General features: G+C 39.0%; 1 protein-coding gene across 3 annotated transcripts in view; it reads right to left on the reverse strand.

Moving 5' to 3' along the window:
* LOC118152909 (uncharacterized) overlaps positions 1 to 20,405 on the reverse strand; it is a 160,493-nt gene that overhangs the window by 61,066 nt on the left and 79,022 nt on the right. For 2 of the 3 annotated variants that reach the window (XM_078370725.1, XM_078370726.1), the window contains one exon: positions 13,833 to 13,883. The exons of the other annotated variant lie outside the window; for it this stretch is intronic. The gene's annotated coding sequence lies outside the window, so the exon portion shown is untranslated. The remainder of the gene's footprint in view (positions 1 to 13,832; positions 13,884 to 20,405) is intronic. 3 annotated transcript variants of the gene reach the window in all.

A 20,405-nucleotide genomic window follows, 5' to 3' on the forward strand; every position in this document is an offset into this window, starting at 1 on the left:
TGTTTCTTTTATGTCCTCTCAGTATCAAATGAGGGGAGATACAGTCCCACAAAGCCTGATCTAACCTCTCATAATACAGCTGAGGAAAGCTGCTCACTAGACTCAAAAACAGAATACTGTCACCACTTATCAACCACAAGAACTTGGGTAACTAATGTCACATCATTGAGACTCAGTTTCTCACCTGTAAAGTCAAGTGAATGCCTTCCTTCTTTATTACACAAAGAGGTATTTTGATGTAGACAATATTTTTGAAAGAAGCCTCAAAAAATGAACAACATTAAGTGTGCAGAGAGGCAAAAAATCTACCAAATGTTTTTATTCATTAGAAGTTTAGAATTTCTGAGTATTGTATACAGCAATAGCTAAGATTGTTGTATTAATGAATGAATTACTCTATGAGAAGCAAACCACAATATGAACCTAGAGTAGATGAAGTGTCTTCAATAATTGCTTAAAGGCCGGAGTGAGTCAGGGGTGGGAGGATTGTTGACAAATTGCAAAGCAGAGAGAAGATCTTGAGCTACAATTTTAGACAGAGGAGTATAGTTTGGTAATGAATGATTGTCTCATGCTTAAAGAAGATACTGGCTTTTACTAAGCCAAGAACCACAAGGTTCAGTCTCTGCAGTATAATAAGAAAATACAGAGCAACAGTGAAATATCATTTTAAAATTAACTCAAGTTCTTTACATAAATTTCTTGAACACTGTTAAGGGTAGGTGTAGACTAAAGCAAAACTTTGTTAAAATTCTTTCTTCCTTTCTGTTTAGCCCTCTCCTGACACTGACCTCACACAGTGCAACAGTTCTTGATTTAAACACTCTGGAGAACATTTTCTGTTCATCTGAGAATCACCTACCCTGGCTAGAAATCACCATAAGAATGTCATTCCTCCCTCCTGCCATGAAGCTGGAGGTCCAAGCACCTGCAAGCACAGCCCCCATACTGCATCACCAATACCACCCTCCTGCAAGTATCATTGGTCTTCAACTCCTAATAATTTGTTATGATAATTGTAATAAACATCTCCCCTGTCCTCTCCATTTCTGCAAGAGTGGGAAAAGGTTGTAGGCACTTCTATCTCATCATCTTTATTTAAGGTTAGGTTTAGTCTGGTAGGTTTGAAGTTTGAAATATAGTGGGGAATGGGAGGGCAGAAAAGGCTAGCTTGACATTCAATGGGAAAATGTGAGCAATCAGCCAAGGCAGGGTTGATACAGACCCAGGAGCCATGATGAAGACAGAGACAAGGGGCTCTGTAGTTCATCTGGCCACAAATGTTTGAATAGGAACTGAAAAGTAGCCAAACCCAATATCAGACTTCAAAATTAGGAATGAAAAAGAAATGTGTATGTAAGGTATGTTTCCTATCTCTCTTAAGCATAGGTCTTAAGAGCTTCTTCAGGAGTTCCAACAGGGAACCACAAACATTCAAATATTTTTAACCAAAGAATGGTGCATGTCTCTCTCTCTCTCCCAACCTCCCTCCCCCCACCAGCTTTGTGTGTGTCCGTATGTGTAAGACTTACAAAACATTTACCATTTGTTTTGCCAGGCACTATTCTTAGTACTGTAACACTATAAGAGAGTACTAGCAAGCTCCCCTTTTTTCAGATGACAAACCTGAGCCACTGAAAAATTAAGTAACTGATCCAGGTGGTACAGCCAGAAGGCTCAAGCACAGGCAGTCTGGCTCTAGTACTTAAATATTTAGGCACTTCATTATTCTGACCCCTAATCAATAGCACAATCTTGGGAAGGATACAGGTAGAGCAGAAACATATTGAAGGAGTAGAAAGATGAGGAGAAATTCAGTCTTGTTACAAAAGCCAAAGGAGAAATAATTTCAAGAAGGAAATCACAAAAGATGACAATGTGCAGAAAGATAAAGTCAAAAAAGGCCTGGAAAAGTGTCTGCTGGATTTGACAATCAAAGAGTAACTGTTAGCCCGTGCCAGTCCAGTTTATGTGAACTGGATGGAAATAAGCTAGAGTGCCCACAGTGCTACAGTGTGGAGAGGTTTTACTGAGATGGAAAGGAATGGAGGAAAAAGAAATGATGCATTTCCTTGAGATGGCGAGTTGTAATGAGATGACTTTCTTCCCTTCTTTTTCTTCACTTATCCATTCTTAACACACTTTCAAAGAAGGAAAGACAGAATAAAATAATGGTGCAGATAAAAATGAGGATTTTATTGATGTGAACATGGGCACATGGAAGGCTTAAGAAAAATCCTCCATTTGTAAGACTTTTCATTAAGGATAGACTGAAGATGGGCCTGAATCTATATCAGAGAAGAGATTGTGAAAGTTGATCATACAAATGGGTCATTCTTGTCATATTCAACTAAAACAGAGATGAGATGCCAGGGTTCAGGCAGCAGGGAAGCACTCAGGGCACAGAAAATTGCTCCAAGAATGTATTTCTCCACAAGCCTGGCTATTGAAACTGCCTGCTGCAACCTGAAACCAGTTTTATCTAACTGCTGCTGAAACAACTGCTACAACTCTTAAGACTAGTTTTACCAACCACTGTTGGTCACCAGTTAGAGCTTGCCAGCCCCCAAAACTTTATTAGTGTTTATGAATGTTCTTACAAAACAATATATAATGTTTATTTTTTTAAATAAAACCTCCAAACTTCCCTTTGTTCTTCAGACATACCAAAGACAATCTGGTCTGTGTGTATATATGCTCCATATTGCAATTCTGTCTTCCCAAATAAAATGTTTTACATTTAGAAATTTGACTCTTTATTTTATTTGACCTCAACAAGATGGAAGAGGGGAGGAAGGAATAAGCCTACTATGTAGAAACGATATAACACAAAACCAGGAGGGAGAACAGGGCCTTAATTTCCTAGGTAATACAACCAGATTTTAATCCATGCACTGATCAAATCTTTCATTAACCACTGGGATGAGGTAAACCACCATTAGCAGTCTGCATTAGAAGCTCAACTTAACCTCCAGGAATCAGCTTCCACAAACTAAAAAACATAAGAGATTTGGCCAATGATACAAGATGGCCAAATAGAAACTGGAGGGCAGTTCTGAGCGAGAACACAGAGGGTGAGTGATCACTGCATTTCCAAATGAATTTTTACTGCCTATAGACCAGGAAATTCCCAGGAGGAAAAGCACCACAATTCCCCAGCATGGCTGTTTCAGCCAGCGCAGCAGGTCTCCACACAAAAACTCACACAAATCTGGGCGGCTATTTCAACTGGTGCCTGGAACACCTGGGAGGCAGAGCCACCCATTCAACTGAAAAAAAGGGGGCTGAAACAGGAAGTCAGGTGATATGGCTTAGCAGGTCCCACCTCCACAAAGACCAGCAATCTGAAACGCTCTGGATTGAGAGTTTCACAGAAAGCACAGCTGAACCCAGGACGGTCAAGCTCTGTGGGGGAAAGGGTGTCTGCCATTACAGAGGCAGTCTACTACTACCAAGGCAGTCCACTATTACTGAGGCAGTCCACCATTATTGAGGCAATCTGCCATTACCAAGGCAGTCTGCCATTACTGAGGCAGACCATTATTACCAAGACAGTTGTAACTATACCTCTGTAAACAAAACTGCAAGCAAGTTTACATAGAAGCTGGGCATTCTGTGTGAACCCAGGCCAGCTCAGCAATGCCTCTGCTGGCAGACTGTGACTAGGCTACCTCTTCGCTGGTCAAAGCATCTCTGAAAAAAGGCAGAAGCATAACAGGAACTTATAAATAAAGTCCCACCTTCCCAGGACAGAGCACCTGGGGAAAAAAGGCGGTTATGAGTTCTGCTGCAGCAGACTTAAACGTACCTTCCCAGTAGCTCTGAATGGAACAATGGCACTCACACCTCAGCACTTAAGCTCCTCCAAGGGACAGACTGCCTCCTTAACAGGTCCCTGACCCCCGTATATCCAAAGAGACACCTCATAAAGGAGAGCTTAGGCTGAACATCTGGAGGGTATCCTTCTTGGAGAAAGATAACAGAAGAAGAAACTGGCAGTAACCCTTACTGTTCTGCAGCTGCTGCAGGTGATCCCCAGGCAAGCAGGGTCTGGGTGGACCTCCAGCAGTCCTAAAGCAGAGAGGCAAGACTATTAGAAGGAAAACTGAAAAACAGATAGAAAGAGCTTCATCATCAACAAAAAGGACATCCACTCAGAGAGCCCATTCGAAAGTCACCAACTACAAAGACCACAGGTAAATAAATCCACAAAGATGGGAAGAAACCAGCACAAAAAGGATGAAAACATGCGAAAGTCACCAACTACAAAGACCACAGGTAAATAAATCCACAAAGATGGGAAGAAACCAGCACAAAAAGGATGAAAACATGCAAAACCAGAACACCGCTCCTCCTCCAAGGGATCACAACTGCTCACCAGCAAGGGAACAATGCTCATGGAGAATGAGTCTGATGAATTGACAGAAACAGGCTTCAGAAAGTGGGTAAAAACAAACGTCTCTGAGCTAAAAGAACATGTTCTAACACAATACAAAGAAACTAAGAACCTTGAGAAAGGTTTGACAAAATGTTAATGAGAATAAACAGCTTAGAGAAGAATATAAATGAATTGATGGAGCTGAAAAACACAATATGAGACCTTCGTAAAGCATATACAAGTTTCAATAGCTGAATCAACCAAGCAGAAGAAAAGAAATCAAAGATTGAAGATCAACTCAATGAAATAAACTGAGAAGGCAAGATTAGAGAAAGAAGAGTAAAAAGAAATAAACAAGGCTCCAAGAAATATGGGACTATGTGAAAAGACCTAATCTATGTTTGATAAGTGTACCTGAATGTGACAGAGAGAATGAATCCAAGCTAGAAAACACTCTTCAGGATATTATCCAGAAGAACTTCCCCAACCTAGGAAGGGAGGCCAATATTCAAGTCAAGGAAAAACAGAGAACACCACAAGATATTCTGCAAGAAGAGCAACCCCAGGGCACATAATCATCAGATTCACCAGGGTTGAAATGAAGGAGAAAATGCTAAAGGCAGCCAGTGAGAAAGGTCAGGTTATCCACAAAGGGAAGCCCATTAGACTCATAGATAATCTCTCAGCAGAAATCCTACATGCCAGAAGACAGTGGAGGCCAATATTCAACAACCTTAAAGAAAAGAAATTTCAACCTAGAATTTCATATCTAGCCAAACTAAGCTTCATAAGTGCAGGAGAAATAAAATCCTTTATGAACAAGCAATTGCTCATAGATTTCATCACAAGTAGTCCTGCTTTAAATAAATAGATGGAGGAAGATTTAACAAGTAAATGGAGAGCAAAAACAAGCAGGTTTTGCAATCCTAGTCTCTGAAAAAATAGACTTTAAACCAACAAAGATCAAAAGAGACAAAGAAGGGTAATGATAAAAGGATCAATGAAACAAGAAGAGCTAATGATCCTAAATATATTTGCACCCAATACAGGACCACCCACATACATAAAACAAGTTCTTAACTACCTACAAAGAGACTTAGACTCCCACACAACAATAGTGGGAGACTTTAACATCACATTGTCAATATTAGACAGATCAATGAGACAGAAAATTAACAAGGATATCCGGGACTTGAACTCAGACCTGGACAAAGCAAACCTAATAGACATTTATAGAACTCTCCACCCCAAATCCACAGACTATACATTCTTCCCAGCACCACATCACACCTACTTTAAAATTGACCACATAATTGGAAGTAAATCACTCCTCAGCAAATGCAAAGAATGAAAATCATAACAAACCATCTGTCAGACCACAGTGCATTCAAATTAGAATTCAGGATTTGAAACTAACACAGAACTGCACAACTTCACCGAAACTGAACAACTAGCTCTTGAATGTTGACTGGATACACAATGAAATGAAGGCAGAAATAAAGATGTTCTTTGAAATCGATGAGAACAAAGACATAAAGTAACAAAATCTCTGGGACACATTTAAAGCAGAGTCTAGAGGGAAATTGATTGCATTAAATGCCCACATGAGAAGGAAGGAAAGATCTAAAATCAGTGCCCTATCATCAAAATTGAAAGAGCTAGAGGAGCAAGATCAAAAAAAAATTCAAAAGCTAGCAGAAGACAAGAAATAACTAAGATCAGAAAAAAGGTGAAGGAGACAGAGACACAAAAAACCCTTCAAAAAAATCAATAAACCTTTTCCCCATTGCTTGTTTTTCTCAGGTTTATCAAAGCTCAGGTGGTTGTAGATGTGTGGCATTGCCTCCAAGGCCACCGTTCTGTTCCGTTGGTCTATATCTCTGTTTGGTACCAGTACTGTGCTGTTTTGATTATGTGGCCTTGTAGTATAGTTTGAAGTCAGGTAGTGTGATGCCTCAAGCTTTGTTCTTTTTCCTTAGAATTTACTTGGCTATGCGGGCTCTCCTTTGGTTCCATATGAAGTTTAAGGTGGTTTTTTCCAGTTCTGTGAAGAAGGTCATTGGTAGCTTCATGGGGATAGCATTGAATCTGTAAACCACTTTGGGCAGTATGGCCATTTTCATGATATTAATTCTTCCTACCCATGAGCATGGAACGTTTCTGCATCTGTTTGTGTCTTCTCTTATTTCATTGAGCAGTGGTTTGTAGTTCTCCTTGAAGAGGTCTTTTATGTTCTTTCTTAGTTGTATTCCTAGATATTTTATTCTCCTAGTAGAAATTGTGAATGGCATAGGCAAGGACTTCATGACTAAAACACCAAAAGCATTGGCAACAAAAGCCAAAATAGACAAATGGGACCTAATCAAACTCCATAGCTTCTGCACAGCAAAAGAAACAGTCATTAGAGTGAATTGGCAATCAACAAAATGGGAAAAAATTTTTTGCAAGCTACCCATCTGACAAAGGGCTAATATCCAGAATCTACAAAGAACTAAAACAGATTTACAAGAAAAAACAAACAAACAAACCCATTCAAAAGTGGGCGAAGGATATGAACAGACACTTTACAACAGAAGACATACATGAGGCCAATAAACATATGAAAAAATGCTCATCATCACGGTCATTAGAGAAATGCAAGTCAAAACTACATTGAGATACCATCTCACGCCAGTTAGAATGGCAAATATTTAAAAATCTGGAGACAACAGATGCTGGAGAGGATTTGGAGAAATAGGAATACTTTTACACTGTTGGTGGGAGTGTAAATTAGTTCAACCATTGTGGAAGACAGTGTGGCGATTCCTCAAGGACCTAGAAATAGAAATTCCATTTGACCCAGCAATCCCCTTACTGGGTATATATCCAAAGGATTATAAATCATTCTATTATAAAGGCACATGCACACGTATGTTCATCGCAGCAAAGACCTGGAACCAACCCAAATGCCCATCAATGATAGACTGGACGAGGTAAATGTGGCACATATACACCATGGAATACTATGTAGCCATAAAGAAAAAACAATGAGTTTGTGTCCTTTGTAGGGACATGGATGAATCTAGAAACCATCATTCTCAGCAAACTGACACAAGAACAAAATCAAACACTGCATGTTCTCACTCATAGGCAGGTGTTGAGCAATAAGACCACATGGACACAGGGAAGGTAGCATCACACTCTGAGGCCTCGGGGGGCAATAGGGGAAGGACTAGATGGGGGTAGAGAGAGTTGTGGAGGGATAACATGGGGAGAAATGCCGGATATAGGTGACAGGGATGGATGCAGCAAATCACATCGCCATATATGTACCTATGCAACAATCCTGCATGTTCTTCACATGTACCCCAGAACCTAAAGTGCAATAAAACATATTTAAAAAATAAGATGTTTAATCATCTCTGAAACCCTCTACATTTTTTAATTCTATGACCTTATGAGGATTATCCTTAGAATGACCATGGTCAAAGATATCTGCACTGCTCTATAACTGGAACTCCCCTTCACCAACATGGATTCCCATAGTTACAGAGACATAAAATAACTCACTATCAAAGGCAAGGCAGGACCTGACACTAAACTTGTCAAAGAAGAGAAAACATCAAGTTCAACATCTGTGGCATTCTTTCTAGCTCATCCTGACACATTCTGGCAGAAAATTTGAACTGCCACAGTTCAGTTATTCAGAATGTTGTCCTGTAAAAATCCAACCCTAAAACGTTTGTTAAAAGCATGGTCTGGCACAAATAATAATAGAAACTTCTTTTTTAAAAAATTTATTTTCTATTTAGTTCATTTAATGATGTGACATAAGAAAAGCATTGTATATTGCAGGACTTATGACAGCGACATTTAAAATGTCTGTTTAAAAAAATCACAACAATTTGCCTCTGACACAGGCCATGTGGTTCACTCAAAGCTACCAAGAAGTAGTGAAAATAATTGAAGTAGGGAAGAGAAATTTTTGTTCAATGATTTTATAGGAATACTAAGAATACTTCCATGCCATTGATGAAAAAAGAAATTAAAAGAACCTCTTCTACTCATTGTTGAAATGACCTGTCTAAATTTCAGGGCATTAAAATATATAAGACAAATGTGACATAGCACAGAAAAATGTTCAAAGCAAAAGTTCACTTTTTGAGTCTTCATATTACTTTTAAAAATGCCAGGGCAGAACTGTAAGCAAAGTGATAAATTCCTACTAGGTTTGATTTTCCAAATTAACTAGTTTTTTGTTTTTTTGGGTTTTTTTGAGGGAGTTTTGCTCTGTCACCCAGGCTAGAGTACAGTGATACAATATGTGCTCACTGCAGCTTCCACCTCCTGGGTTCCAGTGATGCTTTCACTTCAACCTCCCGAGTAGCTGGGATTACAGGTGTGCAGCACCATGCACATCTAATTTTTGTACTTTCAGTACAGATGGGGTTTCACCATATTGGTTAGGCTGGTCTTGAGTTCCTGAAGTCAGGTAATCCACCTGCCTCGGCCTCCCGAAGTGCTGGGATTGCAGGTATGAGCCACCACACCCAGCCTAGATTTGTATACATAAAAAAATTATGTGCCAGATTTGAATAGATAGTAAATTAGTTGGTACTTGAACTGATATGCTAACTCAGTGCATTCGAGCCTGGTATTTCTAAATTTAATACTAAAAGTTAAAATTGCCATCTTGCAAATATGTGCCACTCACCACCAGAGAAAATGTCACTCACTATCAGAGAAAGAGAGAAGACAGACTATAAGGCAATACAACCAGTGTGATTACTGCCTACAGCAATTCAGCAGGCATTCTTTGCTACTATTCAAACACAATCATGATCTCTTTATTTAAAGAGCAGTGCATGATAGTGTTTTAAATAGCATGACTTCATAACCTATCTGTGAATGTCCCTTATTGATTACAATTCTAAATCCAAGCTCTTGGAGATCAGTTATTCATAGTGGAAAAGTTTGTTGATAAGGAAAATAGCTTTATGTTGATATCTCTCAAATTCCACTTTTGTTGTGTCTTCTCCATAGGCATATATAATTATTGGCCTGTTCCAAAGCATCTTGAAGTACCAACTTTAGAATATCTTTGTGGGTTCAGTCTTACAATATCATGAATCAATTTGTTATTGCATCTATGAAGACTGCCTACCTCCATATAGTCTTGGGAATGTTGATGTGTTTATGAATATAAACATATGTACCTCTTCCAACCATTCATCATACTTATAACATGTTTTCTTGTATGTGTGATACCTCAAATCAGTTCATAATTAATAACCAGAGTATATCTTTGCCTCACTAAAACCACACTATGAATTAGATCACCACACTTTAGTAAGTTAAAATGGTAAGTTACAATATGACTCCCCTGAGTATCTCATATGAATGTGGAAATGGATCATCATATAGGTGGCCAAATGAGCTGGGCTCTATTTTCAGCTTCAGCAGTATAAAACAGAAATTTATTTTAAGAATGACATTAACTATGTACATTTGAAATTATTATTGTACCATTATTATTGGAGAATACCCACAGCATTCATTAATTGGTGGATCTCATTCCATATTTTTGTTCATTGAAGGTCATCCAGTACTAACTTTTTAATTCAAATTCAATGAGGTTCTCCAAGAATATCAGAGATTGGTCTGATTATAAAAGTGCATACTGAGTTGCACAGAATGTCCTCCAGCCCCACAAAATAATCTAATAAGATATATAAACACATTTAATTAAAAGTCTGACCAGAAAAAATCAAGCTAATAATAGCCAGATTGAGGGAAAAAGTCATTTTTTAATCTAACACTGTTCAGGACAGACACAAGCAACCCCATCACTAGTGTGATTTTCTCCACTGGGATGTGGTAATATGCTATTATACTTCCTCAGCATCTAGTAGAAATATCTCAGCAAGCCGTTCTGTTGCTACTTCCAAGTACACACCTGGGTTATCTGAGTAATATGAGAAGAAAGAAGTTAGTCTATTCTAACGAAGCACCTCAAACAAAGCAACACAAAAATATAGTAGCTTGAATGAAATAGAGGTGTCTTACTCTCTCCCCACAGTCTAGATGTAAATAATCTTGGCTTGGCAGAGCCATCGCTACTGTGCCCTACACGTGGCTCTTAAGGTTGCTCCAATTCTCATCATTCCCCAGTGGGTGACCAGAAAACACAAAGGTGAGCAGGACAGTTTTATCTTCAAAAGTTTGCTACAGAAGAGTTGATTTTTGTAACCCAGTGAATCCCCAAATTTAACCTGAAGGTTATAGGCAGAGGGACTTTCCTTTAGCAGATCTGGCTGCCTTCACCTCTCTTTTGCACAAAGCAACAAGAAAGAGTTTATAAACATCAAACTTTTGAGTTTTTTCATGTAGTTACCCTAGACCAACAGACTCAGTGAGCATGTGCTCTGCTTTCCAAGTTATAGTAGACAAAATTGTATCAAATATTTTTCAACAGCTTGAAGTCAGCATCAACAGAGTGTACACTACCTGCTGCCTTGCAAACCACTGCCAGACTGCTAAGCATAGTTCTGGTTTTGTTATGTATGACCCCACTTCTGGGTACCATTTTCTGTATTAATTAGATGCTATAATTTTAGAAACCCCCAAAACACGGTAACACACACACACACACACACACACACACACATACGTGTGTGTGTGTGTGTATATATATATATATATATATATATATATATATATATATATATAAAGATAACCTAGAAGTTACACACATTTCTGCTCAAATTCTGTTGGATTGAATTTATTTGCATGGCTACACGTAGAAACAAGTATGTTCTTAGGTGGGTGACCACCTGCTCTGCTAACACTGGCTGGAGAGGGATTATATTATTCAAAAGGAAAAGGAGAATGGTTAATGAAGAGCAATAAGTAGTCTCTGTCAGAGAGGGATTTCAGAATCCTAGCCTACTGTTATTCCATGGTGCTGGTTCTTTGTGTAAGCAGGTCTCTAAGAGTCTGAAAAGCGGAGCATACAAGGTGGAATAACGAATCCAAACCCTAAGATTCACCTTTGATGAGTTTACGTAGCTCATAGGCCTTGCACATCCCCAGTTCAGCCTCCTCCCCATAGCATTTCAAATCTAATAAGGAGAAGGAAAGAAGGAAACATGCTGGCATATAAATCTATTGCCTCCATTTTAGAATGTTTGTAAAGAGCTCCTTTAGTATCTTTTTTGTGTGTTGAATGTCTTAGAATTCTGTGTCACTCAGCACCCATTAGCCACAGCAAAGTTTCCAGGAGGATCTAGGACTTGTCAACCTTTATAGGTCAGAGTACTATCCTCCCCAAGTTCCACAAACACCAAAATTAATGACTCACAGGAATGTGGCTTAATCACAACACAGCCACACAAAAACTATACAGTATTCTATATTAAAATAGAAGAAAGCCCCCCAATGACTATAGTACACTGCCCATTAAGCCAGTAAAGCATGCCATTTAGTCCTTTTGAAGCCAACTTCAACTCATTCTATTTCCAGAACTATAATCCACACTCATCTTCTCACCAGTAATAAGCTCACCTCTCAGGTACCATGATACTAGTAAGTGGGTATCCTGGATAAGAGACTCATAAAATGTCTACCACCCATTATTAATTAAGTATAATGTTCTTATGCATCAGGTACATGTGAACTCAACAGCAGTGAGACTGTCATCGAGAGACAATAACCTCTGGTTCAACCAAGCAAATCTTGTTCCTTTACCTCCAAGAGAATACTGACAATTCTCTTGTAGAAATGGTGACTTAATCAAGACGTTCTCAAGACTCAATCTGAGAGGTTCTACCTACAACAGAATTGTCCCCCAAGTGACAACTTCATTGGCCTTCCCTCAAACTCTGATACATGCATTTCTAATTCTCATCAGTAGGTCTCTCGTGACTTATAAATCTAGGGGAATGGTGAGGTGTTCTTGGCAGTTATTTTTAAAAATTCCCAAATGGAAACCACCCCAACGCTAATTAAAGGAATAGGATTGCTCTTGATTTCTTATTTTCTTTGATTAATCCCTGTTTAAGAGGAGAAGACACATACCCCAGTGCACCAAAACACCAAATACTGTCAACGTAATTCTTTGTATCATATGGATGATACAAATAGGTATGATATGATAACTACATTATATGGGTTGATAAATATATATCACTCTCCATCTACACCCACAAGAAATATTCTCGACCAGTCAGCAACATTTCTCATGAATGCCAGAAGTAGCCTTAGAATCATTCAGTATGCAAAACTCCAGGGAATTATCATCAATTGGAGTTGCTCCTCAGAGCAAAACCTATATAACACCCTTGCAGTTTAACACGCACAAATACACACCCACTGAGGTGCAAGGCCACACAGTAAATTAGTAGTATATCCTGGACTAATGCCCAGGAGTCTTATTTCATTTCCTGAGGCTTTTTTTCTTCCACAAGGTATTGTGATGGCTAATTAGTAAATTAACAGTATTTGCAACAGCTTTAAAAGCCTTTATTTGCTAAAGAGAAAATTATTGAAAGAAAAAGGAAAATCAATTCATAATTCCCTTGATAACATTTTAAAAGCTTCCAAATGTTAAGAAGCTGAGAAGAATTGCTCGTAATCAAATGTTAAGTTAATGTTTATTATAAATATTTTTGTTATTAGGCAAGTTTGTGACACAGAGTGTATGCATGTGTGCTTCATATACATTATAGTACATTCATGCTCCCTTATATAATCAAAGTTTGTGGAAGGTCAATACCAATTTTATAGACACTTTGTAGTGGGTATAATGAGCAGTGGTCTGACAAATCAGGAGAAATAGATGGGATCTATCCTTATGTTAGAGTATGGGCTAGTCAGTAACCTCTCCGCACCTCAGTTTTCTCATTGTTTAGAGGAAGGTGTCTCTATGGTCCCTGTTGTAGAGGAAAACTTCCCTCTAAACCATGCCTTTCCCCTACTCTCACACCACAACAATCAACACAGAAGACTTTTGTGACCAAATACGTGGGTGGTTTTCTCCACATGCCAAGCAGCAGACACCAGCCGGAAGCCTTCCAATTCAATTCAGACAGTATCTACACGGAGATAGTGTTAGATCCCATAAGTTGAGTGCTCGGTCTCCAAGACTGCCCCCTCTCCACACACACACACCAGTCCCAAGTCCCAGCTTGTAGAACTCTGACCCACTAACTTTAAGCTGAGGTTACCACAACCCCCTATTTGGGCTTGATTAATTTGCTGAAGCAGCTCACAGGACTCAGGGAAATACCTACTTACATCTGTAGGTTTATAAAGGATACCGATGAAGAGACACATAGGGCAAGGCATGGGGGAAGGGGCACAGAGCTTCCATGGCCTCCCTGGGCGCATCACCCTACAGGAACCTCCACAGGTTCTGCTATCTGAAAGTTCATTTAACCCCGTCCTTTGGGTTTTTATGGAGATTTTATGACATTACCATTTCTCCTCCCAGGTATAGCATGGAACCTGCTCCTGAGAGTCTGAAGACCTATGGTCAGAAAGAGGAGGAACATTAGAGTGGAAAGAAGGCAGAATAAGTTCAGAGGCCTGCCCCTGAGTCCCAACATACCCAGCATTATAACGCAAAAGGCTGTAACAGAGATATGCGAGTTATGAGCCAGGAACCATGGATGAAAACCAGTGTAAATCATAACACCACAGTCCCTTAAAGTACTCAAGAACTCTATCATTCGAAGCATAATTTTGTTGTTTTAAAAATATTATGGAATATTAAACTTGCTTTGTAAGGTACATAAAATATTGTCAACTTATTTGACACAATTTTAAAAATTATACACCTCCTTATATGTTTTTAGATTGACATATAAATTTTTATCTCAAATGTAATAGTTAAAAAGATGCAATTTCAAGTATATTGCATATTAGATAGATGATTTAAATATATTAATATACTCGGAGTTGCAGATTTAGCCCATTCAGCTTATTAAAGATGTCTGCTATATGCTTATGAGCGGTAGTTCTGAAATAATTTGTGAAACATCTGCTGTATAAAATCTCACTGGAAAAGCAAGTTCTCGTTGTCAAATGTATTAATCAAATCACTTCTTGCCATAAAAGCCCAACTTCCGTTTTCCAATTTTTAAAAAAAGTCAGTATTGCTGAGTGTGGTGGCTCATGCCTGTAATCCCAGCACTTTGGGAGGCCAAGGCGGATGGGTCACAAGGTCAGGAGTTCAAGGCCAGCCTGGCCAAATAGTGAAACCCTGACTCTACTAAAAATACAAAAATTAGCTGGGTGTGGTGGCAGCTACTCAGAAGGCTGAGGCGGGAGTATTGCTTGAACCCAAGAGGCAGAGGTTGCAGTGCGAGACTGCATCTCAAAAAAAAAAAAAGGAAAAAGTCAGTATGTACTTCATAACACTCATTTTACTTCTGAATTCTAGTCTAATTTATATAAACAGAGAGAAGGTTAACTAGAGTCTTTCCATAATTTTGTTACCTAAATAAAATCAGGCATTGGTCATATACATATAAATCTTTTGTATATAATTTTATTATATATATACACAATACATGTAATTTCATTGCATATGTAAATATGTTTTTAACCAAATCTAAGACTCTTATTCAGGAGCTTTATATTTTCAAACATTCCTCCATTTAGTCCCTAACTTTTTTATACCCTGGGAAATGCATCATAAGATTCAGGATGGGTGAGAAGTGCAAATGTTTTTTTGTAATGCAAGTGGTGAAAGGGAGGCAGGAATAGAGAAATACGGACTTCAGGAGTGGTTTTCAGACAATCAGCTTAAGGAAGAGACACAATGGGAGCGGAGCATCTACAAAATGATTTCCTTAAAGCCATCCAAGCCATACGCCCCCAGAAAGTCTTCAGGTACCCTCAAGAGTATGCATACCCTGTTTAAAGATATCTGAACTAGCATTCCTTTATGATTGAAAAACATGTACAGCAAATTGTTGTGTCCTTGTTGGAAACAATATGAGACAAAAAATTCAAGAAAGCATTTGCTCCTCTGTGCTTTTTAATCCTGAAGTCCTCAGGGTAAAATTGCTTGCCATAACCACACAGACAAACAGCAAAGAGGTTGCATCATAGGAGCCACTCCCACTGGCAGTGGCTTCCCAATGTGCTTGTGATAAGGTTTATGATGTTGAGCCTTGTGATAAGGTTTATAGGGGTTAGAAAAGAGTGCCATGGCTGATTAGCAATATCTGGCAGGATGTGGAAGTGACAGCCTAAGTGCCACATCAGTACTCCCACCCTGTCAGCATAACCTAACAAAATCACTTTATTTGAATTTTATTTGGTTTTCTATTTAACCTTTCATTCCTGCAATTCTGTGCATAAGTACAGTCCAAAAAATACATGTTTTGAAAGTGGGCATGCACAAGGTTTTTACTTTATCATATGCATAATAGCATATGTAAATCTTCCCCAAAGAAGAAGAAAATGCAGTATATTTACTAATCAATTGAGAAGACAAAATTTATCCACTCGTTTATTACTAGTCTTAGAAGAGCGTGAATATGCTTTATTCACTAATTTAAAACTTCATTAGTTTTAGTATGTCTGAAAAATAATGCACAAGGGGATAATCAATGAAGAGATGCCTGAACTGATTAACAGGGACTATGTCATGAAGGACCTTCTGAGCCACAGGACTGATTCTTTAAGCAGTTTAATCTGACTTAATTAAAACTCTAATAAGTTTTTATCTGCTGGTATAATCGGATTCATACTGTGGAAGGCTCCCTCTGGTGGCAGTGTAGGGAATGGACGGACTAAAGGGAGTAAGTAAGACAATAAAAGCTTTGGGGAGGCTTGAGGTATTCTAGATGAAAAATAATATTGAGCAGAAATAGTAGTAATTGCGGCATGGATAACAAACAGTGGAAAGACTTAAGATTGTAACAGCATCTCTTAGACTTGATAATCTGTTGGAGGTAAGCAGTAGAATGGATGGTGACATCACTAACTTGGGGAATTAAAAATAGAACAGGCTTGCAACAAAAGACAAGGAGTTTAGATTTGGACATATGGAGCTAGACATACGTGTCTATAGCTTAGAACAGAGGTCAAAGCCAGAACTAGAAATAGAGAATCTGTGGCACAGAGACAATAATTGAAACTGTGGGAGTTAGCGTGGTGAAAGTAGGGCACATGTGTGGTGTGGGGTAAAAAGGAAAGCTAACTAAGGAATACCAACATCACAGGGATGGTTCAGAAAGAGGGCCTTGCAAAGGAGACAGAGGCATGACTAGAGAGTCATCAAAAAACCTAGCAGGGTGGGTCACCAACCGAAAGGGAAGCAAATACTTCAAAAAAGAGAGTAATCACAGGTATAAAATGTTGCCAAGTGGAAAGTTACAAAAGACAAAGACTGGAAGCCTGTCCGAGGTTCATGTTGTTGCAAATAAAAGAGTATGTGTTAGCGAAAAGTGTTTCCCTGTCTTGATAACTTAAGAGCAGGTGCAATGGGTTAAGAAACAATGAGAGGTGAAAGAGGAAAAATTTGGATATGAAGAGGAAAAGAGAACTCCAGTAGCTAGAGAAGCATACATGAGCTCAAGGATGGGTTTTTGATATATAGGGTGAACTGATTAACAATACTATGGTCAAGCAAATTAACATATTCATCTCCTCACATAGTTAACCATTTTTAGTGTGTGTGATGAGAACATCTAAAATCTACTCTATTCACAAATTTCTAGTATACAATACAGTATTATTAACTCTACTCATTATGCTGTCCATTTTATTTCTAGATTTGTTTATCCTACATTAATTATAACCTTATGCCCTTTGACCAGTATCTCTCCATTTCCTCCACCTCCCCACCTTCAGTAATCACCATTCTACTTTCTGCTTCTATGGAGAATAGGAGTATTTTTGGACCCCACATACAAATGAGATTATGTGGCATTTGTCTTCCTGTGTCTGGTTTATTTCACTTAGCACAATGTCTTCCAGGTTCATCCATGTTATTGCAATGGCAAAATCAAGGAAGATTTTTAAATATATGAAGAATTTAGAAGACTTTCTAGAGGTGGCTTCAGCAAGATGGTAGAATAGGAAGTCTATGGTTCCACTTTCACCACCCAGCCAACAGAAGGATCCACTAGCAACTATCCACAGACCAGAATGTCTTTTCAAACATCGTAATACTTAGATACAACTCACTTAATCCACAGAACTCAATGAAAACCGAATTAAAAGGGTAAGAAGAACAATCTTACTTTGACTGCACTGCTCCTCCCCGTCCCCCAGGTTGGCACAATACCAGACTACAAAAACTTCTGAAAGAAGCATTATACATAGAAAGGAACAACCAGTATGAGCCTTTCTAAAAATATACCAAAAAGTAAAGAGCATCAACATAAAGAAGAATTTACATCAACGAATGGATAAAATAGCTAATTAACATCAAATGGCAGTAACTCTAAATTTAAATCGACTAAATCCCCCAATCAAAAGATACAGCCAAAACCTAACGGTATATCCAAAGATACACAAAGACTCAAAACAAAGGGTTGGAGAAAAATTTACCAACCAAATGGAGAGCAAAAATAAATAAATAAACAAAAAGCAGGAGTTGCAATTCTCACATTTGATAAAATAGATTTCAAAACAACAAATATACAGTGGTAAAAAGGACAATAAGAGATCTTAATACCCAGATACATAAGACCCATAACGAGATTTAGACTCAACGAGACACAAAATTAATAAGGACATCCAGAACTTCAACTCAGATCCGGAACAAGTAAACTCAATAAATATTTATAGAGTTCTCCATTTTAAATACACAAAATATTGATCGGCCATTATCAATACCCATTTTTAGAATGAAGCAAAATTCCTGTTCTCTCTCCCTCTTTTTCTTCCTCTTTCTTCCTCTCCTTCTCTCCTTTTTTTTACTTCTTTACTTTTCAACATCCTAGTTCCTCACCTCTACTCAATACATTCCTCTGAACACCTAATTCCTTGTGATTCTCCCGTCCCACTGAAACCTCCAATCTGTTAAGAAAAAAAAAAATGTGAGAAGAGGAGTAGGATATGAATTCTGGGATAAGTTGTTGCTTCCTTTTTATTCATTTATTTTTTTGCTTCCCTCAGTCAAACTATCCTACAAAGAGTTACATCATTATACTCACTATGCCTTACTCTTCTTCCTCTCATTTTCCCTTAAAATTATTTCACTCAGGCCTTCTCTGTGACTGTGTCAAAGAAACTACTCATCAAATTAAGCAATGAGTTCCAAATTAATATAGCGAAAGGTCAGTTCTGACCCAATTCTTTCAAAAAACAAAAACAAAAATACCAGATAGAAAGACTCTTTGACTCAAAGTTTCTACTGGGGGAAAAGAACTTGGGCAGTTATCCAGCTTCCCTAGCAACATCATACATTTCCCAGGAAGGCTACTCTGGTCTCACTTCATGGGTAACATTGTGGGTAGATAATAGCACAGTTAGACTGCCCAGGATCACATTTAAAAAAAAAAAAAAAAAAAAAAAAACAAAGAAAGGAAGCAGAGGGTCAGCACACAGATCTTGGTGGTACCTCTGCATTTATTCCAGCCATGGAACTGGAAGGAAGATACAAGTCATCATGAAGCTGACTTCATGGTCTTCAGAAGCACAGTAGCAAGTTCAACCTAGCTTGAGTCTCAGAGGATTAGTCTTCATGCCCAGCCTCAGTGCCCACACCAATGACCCCGTGCAAGCAGAGAGACCCTGACTCCACCCATTGCAGAGAAGCATAGGGATGAGGCCTGCATGATAGGAGAAGAAGTCAAGCAGCAGTTCCTCTCAGCCCAAAAGCTCACTCAACCACCCTGTCAAGGCTTGGAAACTCCTACCTTAGCACATTTTGGAGAAGCATAGGGGCCAGACCTACTTGATCCAGGAAGTCAAACAGCCACTTGACTCAGCCAAAAGTTTGCCACACAGCTCATCTAGGACAGGGAGGCTATCCTCAATCATGTATTTCATAAAGCATGGCCTCTGATTCTGTCCATCCCAAGCAATAACGATGCCTAACCTCAGTGCCCAGCCTGGAACGCTACCCAAATGCAGATCCCAAGTAGCAGAATTACCCAGCCAGGGAATACATCTTATTATCAGCCTGACCAGAAGCTTTGCATTCCCTAGCCAGCAGCTCCTCCTGATACCAGTGCCCAACCAGTGATGTTGCTGGGCAGTGGAACGTAGACAGCAGTCCCAGATAACATCAGAATTAAGGTAGCAGCCCAGTCAACTAGAGAGCCCACAAAGGCTCTGCCTGTGTGGGGTCATTATCAGCTGGCCATTTCAGAATCAGTTAGGCTAAACAGTAAAGATCTATTCCTGCCAAATTTACACCTGTAAATGTCAGCAGAGGAGACTGTCTCCTCAAATGTACACACAACAATGCAAGGACACAAAAATTACAAACAATCAGGATATCATAACACCTCCAAAATAAACTAATAAAGCTCCAATAACAAACCTAAAGAAATAGAGATTGATCAAATGACTGAAAAGAATCCAGAATAATTCTTTTAAAGATGTTCAGTGGTGGGAGGGGAACCAAGATGGAAGAAAGGGAGCTTCTCTGGAGTGCAGTACCCACAAAGTGAGACACAGAACCAGAGCAATATCTGTGTCTCCAAGCGAGGTACCGGGTAAGTTCCTAAGGGATTGGCTGAACAGTGGGATTAGCCCAGAAAAAGGCAATGAAAGTAGCCCAAAGCAGGTGAGCTAAGGCAACGCAGGGCACTGCCCCACCTGGGAAGTATATCTGGCATGGAGGATCAGGGGGTATCACCTCCTGGGTACTCCAAATCAGATACAGCACTTCACTCTGAGACTTTGGCAGCACACAGCCAGTGATACTGCTGCCTGGCTGGGAACTGCCACAAGTTTCTGACTAAGAACCTTGAAAAAAGGTTAGAAAAATCCTAACTAGAATAAACAGCCTAAAGAAGAACATAAACGACTTGATGGAGCTGAAAAACGCAGCACGAGAAATTTGTGAAGCATAGACAAG

This window comes from Callithrix jacchus, chromosome 4 (assembly GCF_049354715.1).
Source record: "Callithrix jacchus isolate 240 chromosome 4, calJac240_pri, whole genome shotgun sequence".
Classification (NCBI taxonomy): domain Eukaryota; kingdom Metazoa; phylum Chordata; class Mammalia; order Primates; family Cebidae; genus Callithrix; species Callithrix jacchus.